Source organism: Grampus griseus (genome assembly GCF_964374135.1).
Source record: "Grampus griseus genome assembly, chromosome: 9".
NCBI classification, from domain to species: Eukaryota; Metazoa; Chordata; class Mammalia; order Artiodactyla; family Delphinidae; genus Grampus; species Grampus griseus.
Genome location: NC_139003.1, coordinates 48,137,027 through 48,156,891, shown reverse-complemented (window position 1 = coordinate 48,156,891; position 19,865 = coordinate 48,137,027). Strand labels below are relative to the sequence as shown.

The window sequence follows — 19,865 nt, the reverse complement described above, 5'->3', positions numbered from 1 at the left end:
AGGATCTCAGAAGGCCTCCCCCAGGACGTGATGTTTGATGGAGGAAGCCCAGATATATAAAATCAATGATTTGCATCTTATTTTCACTAGAATTCCTTTTAATGCCTGGTGTTTTGATAGAATCACTCTCAAAGATATATGATTAATTTTAATCAAATCTGCAAAAATTGATTACTTTGTGACAGGTAGCATGGAAAAGAACTAAAATAATGAAAGTTCTTGCCTTCAGTGAGTTTACTGAGTAGGGAGAAAAGCACAATAGGACAATATAAAACAAAACTTGATAAGCAAAATAAGTGATATACAAGCAAAAGCACAGAAGAAAAACTTTCTTCTAGTTAGTAGACTCTAAAATATTTTCAGCCACTGTGCGGCATATACTTTGGGCCTTGCATTGTAGGTGGGAATTTGAAGATAGACATGTGAGAGAAAGCATTTCTGTTAAATGTACAAATGGGAAAACATGAAATGTATTCTAGAAATTGTGGGTCCAGTTTGAGTCCTGTAAGAAGAAGTGGTGAGAGTTGAGGCCGGAAAGTTAGATTCGAATCAGCCTGTGACAGCTCTTGATTGCTATGCTGAGGTTTGTACAAGACTCAGAAAGTAGCAGAAGATAAATTATTGGACGCGTGCAACCAGCCCTGCTCAGCTCTCGCATTTCATAATGTAGCTCTGAGCCTAGGAAATGATAAACTCTGACATCCCCTGTTTCTATCTGTTCCTTAAGCTGATTAAAACAGAGACCAACTACTTGTATGCATTTGGAGAAACCCAAAGGGCTTGTGTCTTTGAGGTCAGGAACCTAGTCCTATTCATACTGTTATGTCTAGTACGTCACATAAGCTTGACCTGAGATTAATGTTTAATCATTGTTAGTTCCTGTATTTATCTTCTCAATCATTAGGTAGAAACCAATAAAAGAAGGACCAAAGCCGATAATATTCCCTTATATTTTTAAAATTACATTTAAAAAATCTGAACAGACATAATCAAATACAATGTACTGTATTAGGCTTTGGCTTGAAAAAAAAACAGGTGAAAAAGGCATTTTGGGGACATTTGGGGAAATTTGACTGTGGCCAGATACATGAGGATACTGTGGAATTATTATTCATTTTCCTAGATGCTTGCAACTAACTTTTAAATATTCAGCAAAAAAAATACATATATACACACACATACACAGATAAAGCAAACATACCAAAACATTACAAATTGTTGGATCTGGGTGAATGATATGCAAGTGTTCATTTTAGTATTCTTTTAACTTTATTATATGTTTGAAATTGTTCATAATAAAAAGTTAGGAAGGATTTAAATTCCAAAGATATATTCCACCAACACCTGAAATTAATATAATCTTATATCAACTATATCTCAATTTAAAAAATCACACACGGGCTTCCCTGGTGGTGCATTGGTTGAGAATCCACCTGCCAATGCAGGGGACACGGGTTCGATCCCTGGCCCAGGAAGATTCCCACACGCCGCGGAGCAACTAAGCCCGTGAGCCACAACTACTGAAGCTAACACGCCTAGAGCCCATGCTCCGCAACGAGAGAAGCCACCGCAGTGAGAAGCCCATGCAGCACGACGAAGAGTAGCCCCCGCTGGCTGCAACTAGAGAAAGCCCGCGCACAGCAACGAAGACCCAACACAGCCAAAAACAAATAAATAAGTAAATTTATTAAAAAAAAAAATCACACACACTCAAATATACTTCATCAGTCAGCGTTTTTAGTTTCTAGTAAAGAAACCAACTCTGGCTAATTTAGGAAAAAGGTTTTTATTAAAAAGGTAATGGGTAGCTCACAGATTTGGGGACAGCTTGAAAATCATACTACCCCACACATCCTGTGAACTCCTCACTCTGTCCCCATCGACCTCACAACTTTTTCTGCCACTGATGCTGCAACGGCTGCCTTGTCTTCCTCTGGAGACAGAATATAGCTGCCATTGAACTGCTGCCTCTCCTGGGCCAGAATGGATTTTGTAAGCACCTGACTGGGGTAGCCCATGCCCTGACCACAAGGGAGTCTGAGAAAGCACGAATCTTACATTTCAGTTTCTATAGTCGAATGCTTAGCCTGCTTCATTAGGTGGGGGATTCTCCAGAAATAGCAAGGTGGTTCAGATATTGAATGGTGAAGAAGAGTAACAAAAGCCAACTGCTTCTGCAACTGATATAGAAGTCGGTGTTATTAAAGGTGAAAGTTACACTCCTTCCCAGAGGAAGTCACAATTTAATATGTATGTACGTATCTGTCTATCTATCTATCTCTCCATCTATCTAAAGTATTGATAACATACACAGACTTTTTTACATAAACAATAATAACATTTACTGACAATTGCCATGTACCAGATACCACTTTAATATATGTTTATATGAATTAACTAATTTAATGCCCACAGCGACCCCAATGATCCTATGATATAGAGACTAACATTATTATTTTTATTTCCCTTTGAGGAAACTAAAGTTCCCAGGTTAAGTATATTTAAACTATCCCAGTTCCCAGACATAGTAAGGGGTGGAGCCAGGATTATGAATCCAGATGGTGCTTATGCTCATTAAACACAGCTTCTCTGGTATCATTGTTTTATTATTTTCTTCATTCACTTATCAGTATATGATTGTCCATTTCATTCTGTTAATGGCTGAGTAATAAGGGCAATCGCAATTAATCTAATCATTCCCCTATTGATAAACATTCAGGTTGTCTGATTTTTCCCTAATTAAAACAACATTTCAATAAATGTCCTCTTAGACATTTTCTTTGTGCATATGTATAAGTATTTCCAAGAGTCCTAGAAGTGCAATTGCTGGGTCAAATTGTACAAGCATCTTAAAATTTATAGATATTGCCAAATTGCCTTCTAAAAACTTTTGTACCAATTTACATCCCACCTCTCTAACAGAGTATGAGTATCTGTCTCTCTTAACTGTTTTCTACATTTGTGACAATTTAATAGTGAAAAATATTTCGTTGTGATTTTAGTTTATATTTCTTTGATCATAGTAAACCTCAGCACCTTTTGTGTGTTCATTGGCTCTTTATATTTTACCCTCTATGAATTGCCCATTTACATTTTTACCTTGTTTTCTCCATTGGATAATCTTTTTCTTGATTTGAGGGTGTGCTTATATAAAAATCCTTTGTCTGTCATATGTTATCAATTGGTAAACTTTAAACTGAAAACTGAAGAATTTAAAAGCAATGAAAGTGTGTTACGTGTGTGTGAGTATGCAAACATGCACACTTCTCTATGATTAAAAATCAATCTCAGGGGAATTCCCTGGCGGTCCAGTGGTTAGGACTCTGTGCTTTCACTGCTATGGGTGCGGGTTCAATCCCCGGTTTGGGAACTAAGATCCCGCAAGCCGCGAGGTTCGACCAAAAAAAAAAAAAAATCTGGGATGAAATCTGAATGAGGCCTGTAGTCTAGTTAAACAGTATTGTGCTAATGTCAGTTTCCTTGCTTTGATATTGTTAAATTAAATATTACCATTGGGGGAAGAGGAATGTTGAGTTTCCTAGAGCTGCTGTAATAAATCACTACAAACTAAGTGACTTAAAACAACAGACATTTACTCTTACATTTCTGGAGGCTAGAATTCCAAAATCAGGATGTTACCAAGGCCATGCTCTTTCTGAATGCTCTAGAAAAGATTGCTTCCTTGCCTCTTCTGTTGCTTTTAGTGGTTTGCCAAGAATTCCTGGCATTCCTGGGCTTGTAGATACATCACTCCCATGTCTGCCTCCATTGGCACATGGTGTTCTTGTTGTGTCTGTGTCTGTGTCCAACTTTCCCTCTTCTTATAAGGGCATCAGTCATTGGATTAAGGCCCACTCTAATCCAGGATGACCTCATTTTAACTTGATGTGAAAGGATGGTTTGAAGCCAGAAGCTGAGAGACTCAATGGAGATGTGTGCATTTATCAAGGTAAGAAGAGACCTGAGCTGGCACACAGGTAGGGAACGGCAAGGAAGGTATAAATGTGAGAAACATTCAGAAAGTAACATGTACAGGATTTGTTGACTGGTTGGATATCACAGAGCAAGTAAGAGAGAAAAATTGAGAAAAACTCCCAGGTTTCTGGCTAGAGAGCCTGGATGGTTGCGATGCCATTCACTGGCATGATGTGCTGGTGATTCTCCAAGTGCCCCACCAAGCTATTCTCCACCCTTTAGCCACTGCTTTGTGCCCCAGAAAACTGACCTTTGTGGACTGAATCACCTGGGAACTTTGACCTCTGGTTTCATGGGGTCTCTATGATCTGCTTCATCCCCATCCAGATCCTGGTGGGCAAGACACATCTGGTCGAGTGGTACATGCAGTTTGATGACAATGAGAAACCAAAGTTGATAGAAGAGGTGCACGCCACCAGAGTCACTGTTGGAGAGGCCAAAACACCAACTTTGTGGAGTTCTGGAACTTTAACATCGTTTACTGAAACTATGCCAGTCTCTACTTCTGCATCTGGGTGGATGTCCATGACAACAACCCGGCTATCTACCACTTTGTGGAGATCTTAAACAAATATTGCAACAATGTTTGTGAATTGTCTGCTTTTACATCCAAGGTTTATTCGGTGACAGACTTGACATTGGTGACTAGCAAGATCTGTGAGACCAGCCAGATGAAGGTGCCGAAACGGCGGCTGAGGCTGCAGTCCCTGGAGTCCATGCCTGGGGACCATCTCTGACAGCCCCTCCTCAAGTGCGCAGGAGGAAGGCGCCCAGCTAGGTCTGGGTCTCAAGAGAGGAGACCGCACCCTACTGCCTCCAGGCCCCAGATGCCCTTAGAGGCCACCTTTGTGTGTACTGAGTAACTGTGCTGTCATTGTGTGATACTGTCAGTGTGTGTGTACAGACCCCTAATAAACTTGTGGTCCCTGCCTGAAAAAAAAAACCAACCTGAAATCAAATCAGGTTGGATATGGCCACAGCTTCTATTAGGCAGCTCTTCCTCCACAGGCAGGTAACATCTCTCTCCTCTGGCCCCTTGAGGGCATAGCAGGGATAACAGCTTCTGTTGCTAGAGAACCCTTATTGAATAATCTCTTAAACCCTTCACTAAACTCTCTTCAGTGACTTCTTGAGCGTATTATCTGTTTCCTGCCAGGACCTTGATTGGTACGGAATGTGAATAAAGGGGAAGGTGGGGTGAAGTGAGGAAAGGATTACAAATTCACTTTAAGAAACACTGAGTTTAAGGGAATTCCTTTTCCTGATGCTTCCACTGCAGGGGGCACAGGGTCAATCCCTGGTCTGGGAACTAAGATCCTGCATGCCACATGGCATGGCCAAAAAAATTTTTTAAATAAATCAAAAAATAAGAACATTGAGTTTAAGGTGTTTGTGTGACATCCGAGTGTCAACGTCTATATGGAACTAATGCCAGGAGGAAAGCCTGGACTGGGATATCGATCTGGTAGCCATTGATAAAAGTATTAGTATATTTGGCAGTTGAAAATAAGTACTAATAATAGGAAATAATTTAAAGCTCAAGGGACAGAAGGCTAGACTCAGGGAAAGATCAGTATTTAAGGAGGCAACTGCAAAATGAGAAGCCTGCAAATGAAATTGAGAAGGAACGTTCAGAGAAGGAAAAGAAAGATGAGGATGCAATCCTGTCGTAGAGGAGAGGTAAGGAAAAGTTTTAAGAAGGAAGGAGTGAACAGTAATATCAAGAATATCAACCAAAAAAAAAAAAGAATATCAACCTCTTGATTGAAAAGTTCTGAGAATTGAAAATTAGGCTGGGAAATCTTAGGGTTATGGATGAGCTTATCATGAGAAGTTTCAGTGGACTGGTAGGGTTTGAGCATACTCCATGGTGTGAGGAATGAATGGTCAGTGAAGAAGTTGGGCATGCAGGTTAATGAACACATAGAGTATAAATATTAGCTCAAAACTCAAGTCTGTAAAAAAATGTGTTTGAAACTGTGCACCTCAGATTGGGACTTGAACCCATGTGTTGGGACTCAAACCCACCCTAACTCAGATTGGGACTCGAATCCATGCAGCCAGGACTCGAACCCGGCCAAAACCCGTGGTCTTCCAACAGAGATCACACACCTGGCTTTGGGACTTAGTGGAGCTCAGGTTCTTGATGTCTCATCACAGAAAGAATTCAGTGAGAGTCAAAGTGATAGGTAAGAAGTGGATATATTTAGAGAGAAACACACTCCACAGACAGAGTGTGGGCCATCTCAGAAGGTGAGAGCAGCATCAGGGTATGGGGTTGTCAGTTTTTATAGGGGTGGGTAATTGCATAGGCTAATGAGTGGGAGGAGTATTCCAGCTATTTTGGGAAGGGGCGGGATTTCCAGGAACTGGATCACTTTTTTGATCATAAGAATCACTCTTTGAACGTTATGGTCAGCCTTGGAACTGTCATGGTGCAAGTTCCAATGATGTGGAACTTGATGTGTCATTTAGCTTGCTGATGTGTTACAATGAGCATATGCTGAGGCTCAAGGTCTAGTGGAAGTCACTTGTCCACTATCTTGGACCCATTTGGTTCTAATCAGTTTATGTCATGTCCTCTGGCTATGTCATTCTTTCAAAGGTGCCCTGCCCCCTTCCCTCTGTTTTCATATTGATACATTCCACCAATTCAATTTCTATTTTGAATCCCCCACTTTCAGTTTTGTCAGGATTTTGGAAGATTACTCAGTACAAAGATAGGGGAGGGGATATTTGGAGACTCAGGACGGTTAAACAGACTGGGTGGTTTTGTCCACCTAGATATACCCTTCCACCTTTCTCCAGCCCAGAGAAACCTGTTTCTAGAGTTGGGGAGGACAATGCCCCCTGTTCTCCCTCCATCTTTATCTCCCTGCCCCTTGCTCCTCTTCAAGTCATTTTCTCTGTGGCCTAAGTTCTCTCCCCATTTGAAGGCTTGAAATTTTGAAAACAAATGGCAGAAAGATTTTCCTTCTCTATCCCTCCCCAAGGCAACAAACTTAATAGATTTGATAGGAAGCAAGATCTGGGAAAGTGGCAAGCTATAGAAGGAGAAAATACCAAGAAAAAAAATGGGTTAATATCTCAAATATATTATCTTGTCTTATAGATTGGCCTTTAAAGAAGCTAAGTTGGGAAGGGAAGAAAAAAAATAGGGTGATAGTTGAAAGAAGATATGGGGTAAAAGAAGGTTCTCCTGGAATGACTGCAATTGTGATTTTAAAAGCACAAGGAGGGTCCCTTATCTAAAGAAATCTTCCCCATGGATGCAAGAAAACCTACCATAACATTCTCATTGCTTCATGCTCACAAGTTTTATTTTGAGAATCTCATACTTGGATTAAGTCCCTCATAGTCACAGAGATTAATTTATTGACAATCAGTTTTTTTGTTTTCCTTGGACTAGACTGTTTGTTGCCTGAGGGGTGTGGGTTATTGAGCCTGGGAAGGGTGGGGAAAGTATTAAAAAGGAAGGATTTAGGAAGGGGAATTTTGTCTACTATCAGCTTCTTAGAACTTGCTATATCACACAAACCAATCACAAAAGTAAATCTTCACAATTTACTAATAAAATATATTATAAATCACTTTCTAAAGATGCTCAACATTCAGTACTTTGTAGTAATTTCATTTTTTCCTTTTGTCCTCATGGCAGGATCAGCATGGCCATGATCTCTTCTGGGAATAAAGTCATTTCTTTTATCTAGGAAACCCAATGTTAAATAGCAATAAATCATCATTCATTGGACTTCCCTGGTGGTGCAGTGGTTAAGAATCTGCCTGCCAATGTAGGGGACACGGGTTCAAGACCTGGTCTGGAAAGATCCCACATGCCTGCCACGGAGCAACTAAGCCTGTGTGCCACAACTACTGAGCCTGCACTCTAGAGCCCGCGAGCCACAACTACTGAGCCTGCGTGCTACAACTACTGAAGCCCGTGCGCCTAGAGCCTGTGCTCTGCAACAAGAGAAGCCACTGCGATAAGAAACCTGTGCACCGCAATGAAGAGTAGCCTCCACTCGCCACAACTAGAAAAAGCCCGCACTCAAGCCGCGACGAAGACCCGACACAGTCAAAAATAAACAAATAAAATAAATTAAAAAAAAATCATTCATTGAATTCTACAACCTAATATGTTACAGAAGAAATTCTAACCCCTGCGCATCGTAATTAACATCAAGTAGCAGTCCAAAATTGCAGTATAACAAAGAGATACATGGCAATAGCCCTAGCTGGTCAGAACTAAAGTAACTCACCAAGGAATTACTTAAGGAGAAGGAAAAATAATCTAGGCTGATGAAACTAAAGGAAACGTTATAATTGTTGCATTAGTCTGGGTCCAATCAGTAGAGAGAAACCACACAGTGATTTGTGTTTTTTTGTAAATTAATTAATTAATTTTTGGCTGTGTTGGGTCTTCGCTGTGGTGCGTGAGCTTTTCATTGCGGTGGCTTCCCTTGTTGCAGAGCACAGGCTCTAGGTGTGCTGGCTTCAGCAGTTGTGGCACGTGGGCTCAGTAGTTGTGGCTCGTGGGCTCAATAGTTGTGGCTCGCGGGCTCTAGAGCACAGGCTCAGTAGTTGTGGTGCACGGGCTTACTTGCTCCGCGGCATGCGGGGTCTTCCCGGACCAGGGCCCGAAACTGCGTCCCCTGCGTTGGCAGGCGGATTCTTTTTTTTTTTTTTTTTGGCAGGCGGATTCTTAACCACTGCGTCACCAGGGATGCCTCCCACACAGTGATTTGAATAGAGAAAGTTTATTGTAAAGAATTATTATCTATAACAGGGGATTGGAGTAACTAAGCTAGTAAGGAGTGAAAAGACCTGTAAAGACTAAGAATAGCAGATATAAGGAGCAGACACTACCTCCATGACTGAGATACATGCCCAGTAAGAGCACTTTCAGGGTTGAAATCCAGACCTTGGAGAGGACATGGCTATGGGTCACTGAATGAGGAAGTCCCACAGACAATCTTACAAAGAAGTCCCTGTGTTGCTGAGGTGGTGGAACCCTCTGGAACTTGCCAGAAATTTATCTTGAAATTTACCTTCTGGACATATACGTGGAACTTGCTGAAAATCTGCATTCTGCATCTTCCTGGAAATCTGGCTTTTGGCACTTGTCGGAAATCTGCCCTGTAGGGTCTGGGGAAAGTTGTTCATGAAGAAGTATTTCACTGCAGGCACTCCACCACTAAATTGCCCAGAGGGGAACACTGGGTGCTGGCTGCTGCCAGCTTCCATGCACTGCAGGAATCAGCAACAGAAAAAATCCCCTGCACCACAGGAGCTGGACACTGGGAAAGCTGAGTGGGCTGCAGAAGCAGGACACTGAAGTCGTAGGCTCTGCAAGAGTCTGTTGAGTGGGTACATAGGAATGAGGAAGCAGAATCCTCTCCTCTTTTCTCCTTTTTCTGGCTGTGCCACGCGCATGTGGGATCTTAGTTCCCCGACCAGGGATTGAACCCGTGCCCCCTGCATTGGGAGTATGGAGTCAACCACTGGACTGCCAGGGAAGTCCCAGAATCCTTTCCTCATGTCCCTCTAGCACTTCTTACCGACAAAGCTTAAATCATTCCAGGTGGCAACGGAAAAATATTGAAAGGACTTAGTGCATGCTCACAGAGCAGGTAAAAAGGGTGAATTTAGAACTGAGAGGCAATGCATTGATAATTTACACAATAATCTCCAAATTCCAACCCCGCCCCCAATTTCTGGACCCCTCAAAAATGTTTTAATGTCATATGAAGCAGGCTGAGTATTAATCAGGTAAACAGCTGAACTCTCCAATCACGGGCAAAATTCAAATTCCTTTCCATGGATCTCTTGAGATGTAGCCAAATCATGGGATGTGACCAGATACCAGGTTAGCATTGGTGGGATGTGCATGAATAGTAAGATGGATTTGCCTGTCTAGAGCACAATATGCACATTATGATATTAATGTAACTACTTTTGGTGTGATGGGGGCAGCATCCAGAATTAAGTGGGGTAGGGAAAGGATGGGAAATGATGGAGTGAAATATAAACAATTCTTTTCTTTCTTTCTTACGCGGGCCTCTCACTGCTGTGGCCTCTCCCGTTGCGGAGCACAGGTTCCAGACACGCGGGCTAAGCTCACGGGCTAAGCCGCTCCGCGGCATGTGGGATCTTCCCTGACCGGGCGCGAACCCGTGTGCCCTGCATCGGCAGGCGGACTCTCAACCACTGCACCACCAGGGAAGCCCTAAGCAATTCTTTTTAGTGAGAAGTTTGGTTGTGAAGGTGAAGACAAAAAGGCAGTAGTAGCTGGAGGGCAACATGAAGCTGGGGAATTAAAAACAAAATAAATGATAGAGCCTTGAGCATGTGGAAAAGACAATGGGAAAGATCCAGTGGAGATAGAGGGCTTGGCTATAAGAGAGATAATGTAGACTTCCGGAGAAGGTGGGAGGGGACAGGCTCTATGGAAATAAAAACACATTTCAGCTTAAAACTTTGATTCAAAGCTTATTAAAATTAAAACTTTAAAAGATTATTTTAGTAACATTTTCTTAAAATAACTTTTATTAATTTTAAGTATCATTGTTATGCAAGTGACTCAACAAATAAAGGTATGTGATGAGAAACGCAGAGGAACGGACCTTGTTGACATAAGTACTTTAAGAATTCAAAGTACTGTGCTGGCTATTCCTCTTCTCAGTAAGATAAGGAAGAAAGGTTAGAGAATATTTACATACCAGTGAGCTCATTGCACAAGGAACAAAGAATACTGTTAGGAGCCAGGTGGGGCAAAGGTCTTCCTAAAGTATAAACCACTGCAGGCTCTGTTTCTTAATATCATAAATTATATAGTTTCTCTCTTTGATAGTGATACCGAGCAGGGCCCTGTGGGGCTCCTGGGCACAAAAGCCTTTCTGTCTCCCCCATTTCTTTGATTACAGGGAACAGGCTTCATTCAGCCTCCATGACCTTCCCAGAGTTCCAACGAGCAGATTCAGGCAGTTGTTCATCAGGGGAGGGAGGGAGGGGATGCGAGACAAGGGAGAAACAGTCAAGAGAAACAATAGTGCAGCCTTGGGACAAGGTCCTGGTTCCTCATCAAGGGATACACACAACGTCTTTGAGCTGTTATGCAGAGATGGAAAATCCCACCAGGTGGGAGAAGTTAACGGTTAACGATGGTGTGCTGCCCACAAGCATGTAGACCCCAGACCAGTTGGAATCAGAAGGTTGATGATGCTGACTCCCACTTAGCTCACCACCAACCAATCAGGAGAATGTCCACAAACTGATCATGCCCTCTTTGAACCATTACTATAAAACTTCTCACTACCCTCTCCAAGGTGGGACACAGTTTTGAAGGCATTAGCCAGCTGTGGCCCCCTTTGCTTGGCAAAGCAATAAAACTATTCTTTTCTACTTCACCCAAACCTCTGTCTCTGAGATTCAATTCGGTGTCGGGGTACAGAGGCCAGATTCAGCTTCAATAGTGCAGAAAACTTCCCCAAACACTCGATTTTACCTTCAAAGTTTTTGCTTCGTATTCCCAGACAAAACCTTTAGTGATAAAACATATGATGACCAGAGTCTGTAGACGTGTTTGTTATGGGAAATTGTACTTAATCTGCAAGATGAAAAATCAAGGGAGTTTGGGGTATCCAGAATAATGTTAATAAAATGATAGTCCATGGACTCTGGGTTGGATAATGAGGGAAGTATTAAAAGGAGAAAGCTTAATGGATTAGAGATCCTGATGAGTTTGAAAAATAGTTACTGTGGCCATATTTTATAAGCAGGTTAGAGGAACAAGAGGTTGTCCCCAGAGCAGGATACTTGATTTTGAAGGTGAAACAATTATGGGTGATGATAAGGTCCAAGGTACGAACATGGAAATATATGGACTAGAGTGGAGGAGATTATTGGAGACGAGGGATTCAAGAAATTAAAAGGCCAGGATGTTAGCCTTTTAATTTTAATCTCATCCAAGTAGACTCTGAGGGGCTTGGAATGGAGAGGAAGACTATGCACTTGGTAACAGTCTTCAATGAATGAGGAAGAGTGACCTGGAGATCGACAGATGACAGCAACAAAAAGGGAAAAGGGGGTTTAACTTGTTGGCATGCAACTCAGAGGAGCAAAGTTTTATTCAAATATTTGGGAGAGTAATGGTAGGCAAGCTATAAGGAGCAAAGAGTACATCGACTATCTTCCAACATAGGGTAAGAGGAAATAAACCACCCTACTTTAGAGTGTTCTGAATCTTCTCTTTCTCTGTTTATCCAAAACATACCATTATTCAAATCTTGTCTTTAAAAGCACTCTTTTTTAAACAAACGTTCACATATCTATTATTTTTTAAGGAAAGAATCATTTCTAGCAATAGGAACATTTAATACAAACTCTAAAGAAAGCCACTGTTTCAAAAGATGAGGACAACTCATTTTATATGCTTTCAAAACCTGTAATGATACTTCTATAACGTGCCTATGTGAACTTATTTTTTTCTGATTTTCAACCCATGTCGTATTACCTAATTGTCCCATTTGTGCCCTTTTAATTATTCTCTCTACATAAGCCCTTTCTATACCTTTTCAGATCCTGTTACTCTTTCAAAGCTTAGAGTCCAGTTTCTTTAGCAAATAATAATAATTCTGTATCAATCCTTCTTTCCACTTTACTTCTCAGAGTCCATTTCCTACAAAATCTAACACTTCACTGTCCCATCTTGTAATATCTCAACTAGATTTAAAGCAGCTTTAGGGAAGAAACTGTGGTTTATACTTTGTTTTCCCCAGAGTACCTAGTATAACCCAGAGCACATAGTAAATGACCAAAAAGCACTTATCAAGAAGCAGCATGGCTTGGTGGAAAATGCAGGAACTTTGGGAGTGATAAATTTGAGCTCAAGTCTGGTTTGCCCTTTTTGGGATTATGGGCAAGTTATTTAACTTTTCTGAACCCACATTCCTCTGCAAAATGAGGATAAAACCTTACAGGATTTTGCTGTGAGGAGTGGAGACAACCTTAAGTATCTACACAGTGACTGGAAAGCACTGTGTACTCCACAGATAGGAATTATTATTGTTTGTTAACAATCCTCTCCCTACATGCCTCCTTTGCCCTGGCTCTTATATCCTGACTTGAAGTCTTCTTCCATGTCTTCATCAAAACCCTACTTAACGGTCTAGGCCTACCTCCACCAAGAGAAGTGTATTGTTCACACAAGCCTATAATTAGTTCTCCCATCTCTGAATATCTTATTTTATACTTTATTTTTATACTATATTTTATACTTTTGTCACCCACATTTTTCATGAATTTATTTATTTTCCTCCCTTTGCTGTCATAAGTTCTTCTAATAGAGGGTGTCTTTCAGATATTTTCCCAGTCAAAACACAGGTGAGATAGTTTGTGCTAGGTTAGGACAACTGCTTCAAAACTGCTTGAAATTGTGATTGCTCCAGAAATACCACGGGATGCTGAGGGAGTTTCTTTCCAATAGTTCTTTGATCAGGTCTACAATCCCTCATTCACTATTTCGTAATCCAAAAAACTTTGAAAATCAAATGTTTTCTTAACATTTGGTGGCAAAACCTATCCTGACCTGAACTCAGTTGTCAATAAAACGTGACCTGAACCCATGAGGGCAAAGTGGCAAAACCTGATCTGAAAAACCTGCTCTGAGCTGAAGATTATATGCTCTATTTATCCTACTTAGTGGTGTCATATTCATAATTTGTCCGGAAAAAAATATTAACTTGATTATGGAGTGCTGCCCCAGACTTGTGGAATATTATGTAAGTACACTTCTCTAAAATCTGAAAAATTCTGAATTCTGAAATCCTCTCTGGCCCAGATCTTTCATATAAGGAATTGTGGATCCATATCCCTTATACTCCTAGTACACTGTTGTACATATAATAGGCTAATTTAAAAAATTCAATTAAGTACTTAAGGGATATATATCTACCTTGCTGGGAGAAACACCATCTAAAATTCATGGGATCATTATTAAAGGGATTAAAGCAAGTTAAAATTCCTGAACTAATACCTTCATGGGGAAAATAAAGTCTAAAAATTCAAGAAATTCCTAAAAATAACAAAGTAAAGTAAAAATACCTGCACAAAAAATATTTTCCAATTATGGTTTTTATTAAGCATACTGTTTCCCTGATTTCATTAACTGAAAATTGGTGGTAATGAGAAATTTATTACATGCAAATTATCATGTGATTAAAAAATACAAAGAGTGACACTTCTGAAAAACTGTGCTTATAAAGTTCACTGCTGTGTTTACATTTTAAAAAAGAATTTTTAAAAAAATTAATTAATTAATTTTTGGCTGCATTGGGTCTTTGTTGCTCACCCAGACCAGGGCTCAAACCCTTAGCTCCTGCATTGGCAAGCAGATTTTTAACCACTGCACCACCAGGGAAGCCCTATATTTACTTTACCTAAGAGACACAGACTACTACTAGAAGGTTGCTAACAGTAACACGAGTGATTACTGATATTATCACACCATTTTCTTCATCGGTAAAATACGGAGATTGGTACTAAATGATCTGTAAAGAGTCTTCTGAAATCTATGATCAAATATGATATACAGAACAATACGTAGTTCAAAGATTTCAATATACAGGGAACAAATCAGTCAGCAGATATTAAGAACCTATATTATCAAAGGCATTGTAATCTTAAAATATGTGGAAGTAAATTACATTGAAGAGGATTTTGTATGTTCTGAATTTAGAAGATGCTTCAACGTTTAACTTGATCTAATTTATTATCCTTCCTTCATTGGTGATGTTGCAAATTTTATCAGGGCTTTACGGCAACACAGGAACATAGTGAATTAGAACAGAACACACTTACTTCCGAGGAGTTAGAATTTAAACTGAATGCCTACTCTAAGGAGGGTAAGATGTATAAAAGAGTGACTTCAAAAATTATCATTGAACGGAGAATACAGGGCTAAATTCATGCACACAAAATAACATAACAAAAGGATTTAACAACTCATAGAACGAGGTCAGTGCTGGAGCAAGCAGAAATAGAATCACTGAGCATTAGAACCGAAAATTTCCTAGGAGAAACCGAGGATTTACAGAGAACAAAACCTCGTAGTTAAGCAAGCCCCGGACTGGATGAACCAGGACTTGGGAAAGAGCCCAGGAGGGAGCGGTCGCCGCCCCAGCCGCGTGATCCTCCTTTGCTTCTATGGTTCTCTACTTTCCGATCCACAAAATAAATGGATTCGCTTAGATAGATTTTTAAAGATCCAGGCAATGACATGGTACTAATTCATACACCTCAGGGCTACCCCTTCCACTTAACTGGTAAGTTACTTAACTTTCGGCCACAGTAATAATTAAAAAGTCAAAAATGCATTATCCAAACGGACCCTGTTTGGTTGCCACAAGGTCTCTGAGCGAAAACGGCGAAGAAGAAGAAAGAGGAGGAAGAGCCGAGCCGAGGGAGAAGGCCGGTTCGGATCTGTTCGGATCCAATGGCAGGGCGTCAGGAGCTAGGGTGGTTAAAAGACCGTGCGACCAACTTGGCGTTTCAGCGATTGGCCCAGACCGACGCAGCTCGGCGGCGGCGGCGGCGGCGGCGGAAGGGGCCGGGCCGTGGACGGAAGTGACATAACGCCGGCTTTTGGCCTTGTGGGGAGGTGTAGCAGGTCGGTAGAGGGAGACTGTGCTGGCGGAAGAGGCTCGGCGGCTGATGGCGGCTCAGGCTCGGAAGCCTGTCTAACATTCCCCTCTCCTCAAGAGTTCCTCACTCGGTAAGTGCCTTCCTCGGCCCGCCCCAGCGCCTTGTGCGGGGCGGACGCCCGCTGGAGCTATCTGGGGGCTCGTGATACGTCCCTCTGCTCTAGCGTCTAGGGGCCTGGTCGGTCTCGGGAACGGTCTCCGTGGTGACGGTGCTGCCGAATGACGATGCTTTCCTTCCCGACGACAAACCTTTTCTCCCGGACTGCGATTGTGACGGTGGTGTGGGCAACTTCGGTTAGCAGTGGAGTTGGAAAAAGCAACGGGTGGCCGCCCCACACGGTGGGGAGGCCCTGGATAGGCTTTCTCTGTTTGGGGGAGCCGTGTGGGACGTGGGCCCTTTGGCGGGGGGGGGGCGAGTGACGCGGGGGACCCCCGGAGAAGAAAGTGCCTTGCCCGAGGCTCCACTCTAAGGTGAGTATTTGGAGGGCAGCGTGTGTGCTGCCGGGGCAGGTAAGCTTGGGAAAACATCTAGGTCGTGTCGTGATGGGACGCTCGGGTTTGCCCGTGCATAATGAAGCCCAAGTGTTTTGGTTTGAGTCGCCATGGATTAGGAGGCGGAGACTGACTGCGGGCCGTGGGCGGAGTTAGCGGTTTGGGCTGGTTCTCCGACTTCACCTGGGCTGCAGAATTAGTGAATGCTTTCTTGTCTGTTTATAAATGGCCTTACGCCTAGTGCTCGAGGGATCTTAAATATTCCGAGGAGAGTCACGTTTCACTTTGCTTAGGCAATTTTTCTTGATTTCACAACTGTCCCTTCCCAACACCCCCGGAGGTCCGCAGGTTGTGGACAAGTCCCGACAGGCGCTTGTCGTTTCGGGGAATCTTTGTTAAGAGATTAGTGTGCGTGTGTGTGTACTGATAAAGATATATTACCTTATTGGTAATAATTTCGTTTGAGAACGCCGTGACATTTGACTTTCTACATATATATATTTTTTTGATTTTGATTTTTTAATTTTTTTAACATCTTTATTGGAGTATAATTGCTTTACAATTGTGTGTTAGTTTCTGCTTTATAACAAAGTGAATCAGTTATATGTCCCCATATCTCTTCCCTCTTGCGTCTCTACATATATTTTTAGGTTTCACAAAGTAGTTATGAATTGCTATTGTGTCAGGGATGGGAAAATAAATCTTGTTTTCGATTCTTCATTCCGCTCATCGTAGAATTTCTACAAGCTGCATGCAACAATTACTAATTATAATTTTGGAGCGCAATTCCCAAAGTATTTAAAGAGATCATTTGAGTAACATGTTAATCTAAAAAAATGGGCTGATTACCCTCAGAGTGCTATTTGGGTATAGAAAAGGGGCTGAGGCCAGGCCTTCCTTTCGTTCTTATCAAGGATAAACTTGATTTCTTGAAGGATTACTTGATTACGTTTTCTAGTCATCACATTGTTAAATTGCACACCGCTGTTTACAATTATGGCTGCAGACATTTGTGTAGACTTAACCAGTAAATATCTTTTCCTTAACAAAAATAACAGGTATTTTGGAATTAAAATTTCAACCGTTTTAATGATGTTAAATATTTATGAAGGATCGTAACTATGCTCCTTTTTTACTGCTTTGGGGGAATTGCCTCACGTGAAGTTTATTGGATTGCATTCTTTTGGAATTTGTATGTTACTAAGTAAAATTTTGGCTGTATCCACTTCTAGCCTTTTAAAGTTTATTTTGCCCCAAATAAACTCTTACAAGAAGGTAAAGATACCCTCCCCTCTAATATAATAAAAAGCCAAGATCATAGCTTTTTAGAAACCAACTTTTAAAACAATCTAAAAATTAAAGTGGTGTGAGTGACACCTGGGCAGAGTATAGTGGTACTCAGTTGTAAATCATTCTGGAGATTGGGAGGACTGTAAGAGTGCAAATTGACAGATTGGTGGATTTGCTTCTGCCTCCGGGAAGGATTGCTGATAATATTTTTCTGGTCTGTAAACCAGCTGATAGTCTTTGTTTGAGCTGAAGTATAAATAATTGGAAGCTATTAGAATATCAGATGTATTTTTTCCCTTCAGATGTTCAGTTTCCTCCAGGACTGAAGTTCGGAGATTAATTTAAAAGTTCATATAGTTTAAACTGAATATTTTAAGAAACTTTCACTAAGTTTGTCAACCACTATGTGTAATGTGTTTCTATTGCAGAAGGTCATATGTGAGTTTTTATTACTAATTTTTGTCTACTTTGGTTTTACTAACTTTTATTATGGAAATTTTCAAAATACCCAGAAGGAGAACAAACAGTTAAAGGAACCACTATTTTGCTAACCTTGGTTTATTACACTGTCAGCACATTTATTTTTTCCCCTGGAGTTTTTAAAGCAAATCCTGGACAACAGGATATTTCACCTATAATTAGTTTACCGTCCGTCTTTAACTGGTAAGGACTTTAAAAGAAATACAGTCACCATAATAATATTATCACATAGAACAAAATTACCTTACTTCTTTTTGAATTCTAAGTGTTAGAATTGACAAATTATATACAATATTTATCTAAATTAGAAACCTTAATTTGATTCTGGACATTTAATGCACAAATTCTTAATATGGTCAGTTTCCTACTTTATTTGATTAAGGCTTACACATTTTGGGCTAGTTAAATAAAATGTGTATCAGGAGCCACTGGAAAAATACTACCACAAAAGCCAGATCTGGTTTGGGCTTGAAAAAGTTCCAAGAGGAAGAAGTAAAGATAACATTGAAATCCTCACCCTTCACCCCCCAAATTTATTCTAGCTACTTAACTGAGTGACCACTGCATATTAGTTATTTTTTCCTTAGGTATTGATGAATCCTCAAAAATAACAAAATTGGACTGTAGACCAAAGTTTACAGCATAACACATAAAAGGAACTCTAGAGATGTTAGAACTTTGGGGAATAAAGTAGGAAACATGGGAGAGGGCACTGCAAGGCAGCATGTATTTCAGACTTTGTTTCCCAGCCAAATCTGTCTGGTCCTTTTTTTTTTTTTTTTTTTTTTTTTTTTACTGTTCTCACATATCTTTGTTTTTTATTTATTAATATTTTTAATTGATGTAACATTGGTTTATATTATATTAGTTTCATGTATATAACATTGTATTTCTACTTCTGTATACACTACAGCATATTTACCACCAAAACTTTAGTTTCCATCCTCCATCGAAGAGTTGGTACCCTTTACTTATATCCGGCCCCCCCCCCCGCCCCGCCCCTACTCTTGTTCTTCGTATATCCAGGTTTGGTTTCGTTCATTTATTTTGGGTTTTTTTGTCTGTTTCCTTAATTAGAAAACTTTTACTAATTCTTCGCTTACGTCTTAATGTACGCATGTTTCTAGAGGTGTACTTTACTTTAGAGAATGGGAAACAAAATTTGATATGGTAAAGCTTGTTCCACTTCCTTTTGTGGTGGGGGCTGTATTTCCTGTCTCCAACTGAGGCAGTTTTTTCTTTACTCAGGATGTTAGTGAAGCTACACTTCCCAAGCATTACCACAAGGTGATGCAGTGACTTTGTGTATTACTTCTCCACTGGGTGGTGTGTGGGTCTGTGTGTGTGCGGGTCTTTGTGTGTGCCTGTGAGCATGTGTGTAGTGTATAAATCTGCCTGTGAATCATCTTGATACATTAGCATTCTCAGTGAATTTCAACATTTTTATAAGCTTGCCCATCTTTTCACTCTGTTTCCTATCTGTGTGAAGAGTGAAACAGGAACTGTATGGGAATTAGATATTTTACTGTTTAAAATAAGTTGATTCATGTTGTAATTACATTCAGATTACATTTATCCATGTTAACTTTTTTATGACTAGAAGCTGTATTGGAAAATTAATTAAAAAGTAATAATGAGAATGGAATGACTTTTGTAAAATATTTCTATAGTTATAGTTGCATTGAAATGTTTAAAAAGGTTGGAGTGTTGGTGAGAGATTAATGAAGGTTATTAATGGGATAATTACAGATTATCATGCTATAAAGATTTGTAAGCATCGTGAATATATTTAAAGTCTGATGTTAGGGATTTATATTAAAAACTTGAATTTTGGGGAGAGGGTTTAAAAATGAAATTTCATGTTGATGTGTTTATTTAAAATAATGAAAAGAATACATTAAATATACTGGTAAAAATTCAGTCAGTTGA

At 40.5% G+C, this 19,865-nt stretch overlaps 1 protein-coding gene across 1 annotated transcript in view; it reads left to right on the top strand.

The window, feature by feature from the left end:
* The first annotated feature begins 15,623 nt into the window (after positions 1-15,623).
* The window catches only part of TAX1BP1 (Tax1 binding protein 1), an 88,503-nt gene continuing 84,261 nt past the window's right edge, over positions 15,624-19,865 (top strand). The window contains exon 1 of the mRNA XM_082661957.1: positions 15,624-15,745. The gene's annotated coding sequence lies outside the window, so the exon portion shown is untranslated. The remainder of the gene's footprint in view (positions 15,746-19,865) is intronic.